Raw genomic sequence first — 6,791 nt, 5'->3', positions numbered from 1 at the left:
CCAGCTTGCTTCATAACGGTATGCTGTTGTTTTTTTGGGTCGTACAGTGCGCAAATACACAAAAAAAGTATGTGAAATCGTATGGGACTTAACTGCTAAGGTCATCAGTCCCTAAGCTTACACACTACTTAACCTAAATTATCCTAAGGACAAACACACACACCCATGCCCGAGGGAGGACTCGGACCTCCGCCGGGACCAGCCGTAGAGTCCTTGACTGCAGCGCCTCAGTCCGCTCGGCTAATCCCGCGCGTCGCAGATACACAACTCAGCTAATGACAATTTGGAATTTTCTCCCTGTCACCGTACGATATACGAGCACTTGAAAGTTGGATGAAATCCCGCAGCCATTTTTGGACTTAAAAAAGAAATGTACGATGCGGCTGCAGTGGTTGTTATTAAGCCAGTGATCCTCTCGCAAATGATGACTGTTATACGGGAATGTCAGAGCCAGTATCTGGGTCTGATGTCATCATCACACTTGGAGAAGACGTCGGAGACTGTGTACTAGAGCGCTGTGAGAGGGGCCGGCGCAGATTTGGGCAAAGTTTTTGAGGCGAGGCGAGGCTGTGGGCTCGTGGCAGGCGTCGGCGACGCCTAGGGCGTGGAAGTTGTCGCTGGCGGTGACGAGCGGCTGACGGCTGTGCCGGCGCGCCGCCGCATCGATCGCGCAGCCTCCTCCAGATGGACGCCGAGCCTCCAACCCCCTCCCGCCACCGCCTCACGCCACTCACAAAACTGGACAGCACGTCACTCCTCGTGGCGTGTTTGCCTTGGGCTCCCAGCATAATCCGCTCCACAGCGATCTAGCCTATTACATTTTCCCAAAGGTCGGCTCCTTCTCCTCATTCTTACAGCTCGACCAAGCCAGGTTTTTACGCGGATGAAGAGTGGTGCGGTGGGGAACTTCACGAGGTGCAGTGTGGCCAGGATACGTTTCTTCTTCAGTCTGTTACATGTCTTCTCTAAAGAAAGGTATTCTTCTGTTCTGCCGGCCGGAGTGGCCGAGCGGTTCTAGGCCCTACAGTCTGGAACCGCGCGACCACTACGGTCGCAGGTTCGAATCCTGCCTCGGGCATGGATGTGTGTGATTCTTTAGGTTAGTTAGGTTTAAGTAGTTCTAAGTTCTAGGGGTCTGATGACCTCAGAAGTTAAGTCCCACAGTGCTCAGAGCCATTTTTTTCTTCTGCTCTACGTACGGTTACACAAATCCATTTACCTGCTTCATTAGGAAGCACAACACTATTTAGTGCTACCCTGGATGGCAGTCGCGCACATCGCTGTGTATATAAAATCGCTAATACGTCCTCTACGGGACTGGGGGCATGATCGGAACGTAATGAAGGTCAAAATATCAGAGGAACACTTTTATTGACTCATAACATCAGAAAACAATACAGCAAAACCTTAATGTTCACCGTACTAAAGTTTCCATTGGCATGTAGTTGTATTTCACTGAGCATTAATTAATCGTTATACAATTTCAGTGCCCTTTGGTACTGGAAATACTGTCTGAAATGTTTTTCCGTGTTAAAAGAGTGACAAAATTGAAAGAAAACATTCACAAACTGAAACATCTTACACGAAAGTGTAGTATACAGCCGGCCGTAGTGGCCGTGCGGTTCTAGGCGCTGCAGTCTGGAACCGAGCGACCGCTACGGTCGCAGGTTCAAATCCTGCCTCGGGCATGGATGTGTCTGATGTCCTTAGGTTGGTTATGTTTAATTAGTTCTAAGTTCTAGGCGACTGATGACCTCTGAAGTTAAGTGGCATAGTGCTCAGAGCCATTTGAACCATTTTTTTGTAGTATACAGTAGCGCACGTACTATAAAATACCTCTCTATCGTACGGTGATATGTTGTTACTCTGAATGAAAGTTTAACATCTGAACATAAGAAACTTCCTGGCAGATTAAAACTGTGTGCCGGACCGAGACTCGTACTCGGTCTCGAGTTCGAGTCTCGGTCCGGCACAGAGTTTTAATCTGCCAGGAAGTTTCTTACGTTCAGATGTGCTTGGGTAGCTCAATTGGTAGAGCACTTGCCCTCGAAAGGCAAAGGTCCCGAGTTCGAGTCTCGGTCCGGCACACAGTTTTAATCTGCCAGGAAGTTTCATATCACTCCGCTGTAGAGTGAAAATTTCATTCTAGATCTGAACATAACTTATTACAGTACTACATTGAGACGCAACTGATATTAGTTAAATTTTTTAAAACATGAGAAATAACACGGTAAAAATGTCTGTATGTCCTTTTGCTAAGCAGGCGATAACTTCGACTTTGGCGCTAAGTCCCATGAATTCCTTATCCAGAAAATGTCTGTTGGGTTCGACATAGAGCTCATTTTGAGCACCTTTATTACGAGGGCTGCCCAGAAAGTAAAGCATCTCATTTTTTTCTTCAACAGTTCTTTATTGATCGTAATGAGAATTACAGACACGAAAGAATGATGACTTATCTACACACCCTATTTTCCCTCGTAATCTCCATCCCGTTCTATGGCCTTCCTCCAGCGCGAAACAAGGGCGTGTGTGCCCTGTCGGTACCAATCCTTGTCCTGGTAGCGGAACCAGTGCTCCACTGTGTGAACTTCCTTTGCTGACTGACAGATGCAGCGCCAACTGCCGCCGAGTCGTAAGCGTCTGTCCTCACGAATGACATCATCAGCTCGCTGCAACATGTCACGTGTGACAGCCGTGGATGGTCTCTCAGACCGCTGCAAACCGTGGAGCTCCACCGAACCGCCTCCTGATGACCTCACCCTCGGTGCCGAGCGACTAACTACGCTTTTGCCGGCACCAGATGCCCCGTAGACTTTGCGCAAGCGTTTGTGAATATTCCCCGCAGCTTCTTTCTCTGCAGTGAGAAATCCAGCGACAGCATGTTGCTTGTAACGTTCATCACCTACAGACGCCATTTTGAAACTGTCTTGCAGCTCCGCTAATACGTCGGAAGTGACGGGAACTTGGCGTGCCCACTCAGGAGACTTCAAATAATACATACGCAACGTTTCGCATTCGTAGCATTGTTTTCAGCTAACAAAAAAATGCAGTGCGTTAAATTCAGGGCAACCCTGTAGATATTCGAGCCGTAGGTTTATTGTCTTCGTTGTCATCATCATCTTTCACGTTCTCATCGGTTGTGCGAGTTCAGCGTCAATGAGATTGGTCGTCAGTTACTTTTGTTTCCGTTGTGCGAGCAACATCAGCTGTACTGATTCATTAAATTACGTCACTGGGCTCAACGTCCGCTTGTAAATACAGTATCACATGTTTACGTTTATTTGATGCCATAATTTAGTCTTATTGTCACTACTTTATAAAAAATGTATGCGTAGAGTAACACTAACTGATCGAGTTGGAAAGCTGGGAGGACGGGGCGTGAGTCGTGCTTGGGTGGCTTAGTTGGTAGAGCACTCGCCCGCGAAAGGCAAGAGCCCCGATCTCGAGTCTCGGTCCGGCATAGAGTGTTAATCTGCCAGGAAGTTTCATATCAGCGCACACTCCGCTGCAGAGTGAAAATCTCATTCTAGCCCAACAGCACGTATGTAAGTATCGCTACAGCTGGGTGTCCAGATTCCTTGATGATTTGTGGTAATTTAGCGAGACTGATGTGCGTCTTACAGACTAATAGTGGTGAACAGTTATTGTGCCCCCGAGAGACGGTAGAGGCGATAGGGTGTATGTCCCTTCGGACCAGGTAAATCTTTCCGTGAACCGGTTGGATCCGCAAGTCTACAGTGTCTGCAAATCGCCACGTCTGCATACCCACGGACACCAAAGACTTTGACTGTGCGGCTGATCCCGGCGGAGATTCGAGTCCTCCCTCGGGCATGGGTGTGTGTGTCTTTGTCTTTAGGTTAAGTAGTGTGTAAGCTTAGGGACTGATGACCTTAGCAGTTAAGTCCCATAAGATTTCACACACACAAACCATCCGTTTCGTATGTGACGCCGGAGTACGTCAGTTACATGCTGTCATTCCATTATGTTCACTACGTTATCATAGACACCTGTGTAAAAGGGAACACCAGAAGTAGTATGTGGTTAAAAAGAGAAGTCATATTTCTGTGCCAATCACGCTGGTAGAAGACGGCAAAGCCCCGCCACAACCTTGTGGCCAGCATGGGTACGCGTTGCAGAGCAATCCGTCTGTAGTGATCGTATATCCTATTAAGAACCACGCCTTTTGTAATGTCCAGGGGACGGCCATAAATGGCGGTGACTCCAGTGTCGTTATTGTCTTTGAATAAAAGTGTCATTTCTGTTCGCCTCATCGCATATTTCTTTTAGTTACCTTTTGTAATCTATTGTAGCAGTTATTCCTTCGTATGACCGAAGATTTATTGAGTTGTGTTACTTGCCAGTGTCATACCGTGCGAAAGTTTATTTCGTTTTTACGCCTAGCAGATCAGTGTGTATTACTTTTTCGAGAGTAAGATGGAACAGAAATAGACAGGGGGTAACCGTAAGTACAGTTGGATCTCGCTAATTTGGCTTCGGGTGATCCGCAGTATCCTTTCTTTCAGGAGTGCTAGTTCTTCAAGGGTCGCAGGAGAGCTTCTGTAAAGTTTGGAAGGTGTCGGGCTGTGGCGGAGTGTGTGTGTGTGTGTGTGTGTCTGGAGTTAGTTGAGATCTCAACAACCGAAGAGAGTAATACTTGTTTACTAATATAGTGTCAATTTTTGGAACTGTATATTCCGAATACTTTGTCAGCAGGTATAACTGCCCACGTCGTGTTGTGCCGACTCCACTGTAGCTTGAATGGACTTTTAAGTTTGTCTTATATGCCCGACTTTTAATTTCACCACACAAGTCTCCAGGGTTGAGCAGTTATTGCCCGATTACGACACGCAATACAGTTTGTTAAAGCGGAGTTCGCCGTTATTAATTATGTTTTTAGATTTAATTTTACTACTCGTACAGAGACTCAACGTTCCTTTGTTTAACAGTGCTTCGTCCAAATAAGTATGAAATGCTAATGTCTTTGCAATACATAATGTTGACTACTGAGTTAAAGTTCGTACCTATTTTGACATTTTAGAGAAGAGAAACCTTAAGCGCTTCTGCTTCTATAGTCTCAGAATCAAATGTTCACTAATTTCAATTTACTTCCTATCTCAGTTCAGCATATAACACAAATTATATATCAATGTCATTTCAGATATATTACGTCGGTTCCACACTAACGGAATAACACGTAATTGTCATTCAACATCACTTTTATTAATAATCCTTTTTCTTATGACGTAAATGTTAATGGATGATCACTATCTAGGAGGAATGAAGGACTGATCTTAATCATGAGATAATAGCTTTTAATGAGCCGGCAATCGTTAATTAAATAAAAAGTCACGTTCAAGGATGATATGCGAACAGCTTTCGTTACGTCCGTTTTTACGTATCTGTCAAAACTAATCCTGTCGCCCACAATTCAAATTAACGCTGAAGTTAACCCCTATTGTCGGAACATCGAATCGTAACTATTATGTGAAAGTTTATTATAGTCCCCGAATTAATTTCTTTCAGATACGCGCACGACCGATCAGCAGAACGGAACACAAACGACTGCTTTTAACAACCGAACAACGCAATGACGTTACATTATGACAATGTCCGCCCAATGAACATCTCTTTGACTTTATCTTTTCTACTCTGCTTAGTTAAATTATTCCTAATTACAATTTATTCAGCTATTTAACGAAAACATCTAACAAAAAATAAAATAAATTTATCCCAGCTTAAAAGATCCGTTATACAGGGCAGGTGTAAGAAGCGACTGCAAGTGTGGTGAGGGCCGCGTGTGCGCCGTGTGTCGCTCGGTGAAAGCGAGCCTTGGACGCGTGCGGCGCTGTAGCCGTGTTCTGCACCCCTCCCCCCCCCCCCCCCCCCGCCGCCCCTCCCCAGCCCTGCTTGTTCCTTCCTTTGCTGCTGCTGGCAGGCGGCTGACAATCGATTGATGGCTGTCGTAGCAGCCGGCTGCCCTACTTACAACGCCGCGCTGGCCTTCAGGGGCCGCCCCCGAGACATCTGCCGGCGTCTCCACGCGCTAATGCCGCGCGCTTCCAGCACTTCTCTGCAACCACGATGCGTAAAAAGAGAAACAGCTACACCAACATTTGTCGTACGTGTATAGTGAAGGAGGAAAAAAATGTATTTCTTGTTATTGGTGTTAAAAGTGTAATCTGACAATTTCCGTTACAGCTGGGGTATCAACTCGCGAAGGGTCTCTTCTGTAAAGTTCTGCACTGCGCGCGTTTCCTTGCCAGAATGGTGTATTGAAAGTAATCTTTTCGTAAGCAAGATTAGATTAGATTAATACTTGTTCCATAGATCATGAATAAGACACTTCGTAATGATGTGGAACGTGTCAGGTTAATAAAAGATGTCTGTACAAGATATTACATTACACAAAATATTGCATGACACTGATGTTTAAATTGTTTTTTTTTTTCTCCCCCCTTAATTTATATCTAAAAATTCAGCCAATGAGTAGAAGGAGTTGTCATCTAGAAATTCTTTTAATTTATTTTTAAATGTTAGTTGGCTATCTGTCAGGCTTTTGATGCTGTTTGGTAGGTGATCACAGACTTTTGTGGCAGCATAATTTACCCCTTTCTGTGCCAAAGTCAGATTTAACCCTGGTGTTAAAGCTATGCAAACTGCTATTACTTTTGAAGTGGGTATGATTATTAACAACAAATTTCATAAGTGAATATATGTATACTGTGAGGTTACTGTGAGGATCCCTAGATCCTTAAATAGATGTCTGCAGGATGATCGTGGGTGGGCTCCAG

At 45.2% G+C, this 6,791-nt stretch overlaps 1 non-coding gene across 1 annotated transcript; it reads left to right on the top strand.

The window, feature by feature from the left end:
* The first annotated feature begins 2,012 nt into the window (after nt 1-2,012).
* Trnas-cga (transfer RNA serine (anticodon CGA)) lies at nt 2,013-2,087 on the top strand. Its single transcript has one exon. It is a non-coding gene; the product is annotated as a tRNA-Ser (tRNA).
* Nucleotides 2,088-6,791: the final 4,704 nt, after the last annotated feature.

This window comes from Schistocerca serialis, chromosome 1 (assembly GCF_023864345.2).
Source record: "Schistocerca serialis cubense isolate TAMUIC-IGC-003099 chromosome 1, iqSchSeri2.2, whole genome shotgun sequence".
In the NCBI taxonomy this organism is placed as follows: domain Eukaryota; kingdom Metazoa; phylum Arthropoda; class Insecta; order Orthoptera; family Acrididae; genus Schistocerca; species Schistocerca serialis.
Note: the sequence above shows the minus strand (reverse complement) of the source record. Positions and strands in the feature narration are given on the sequence as shown.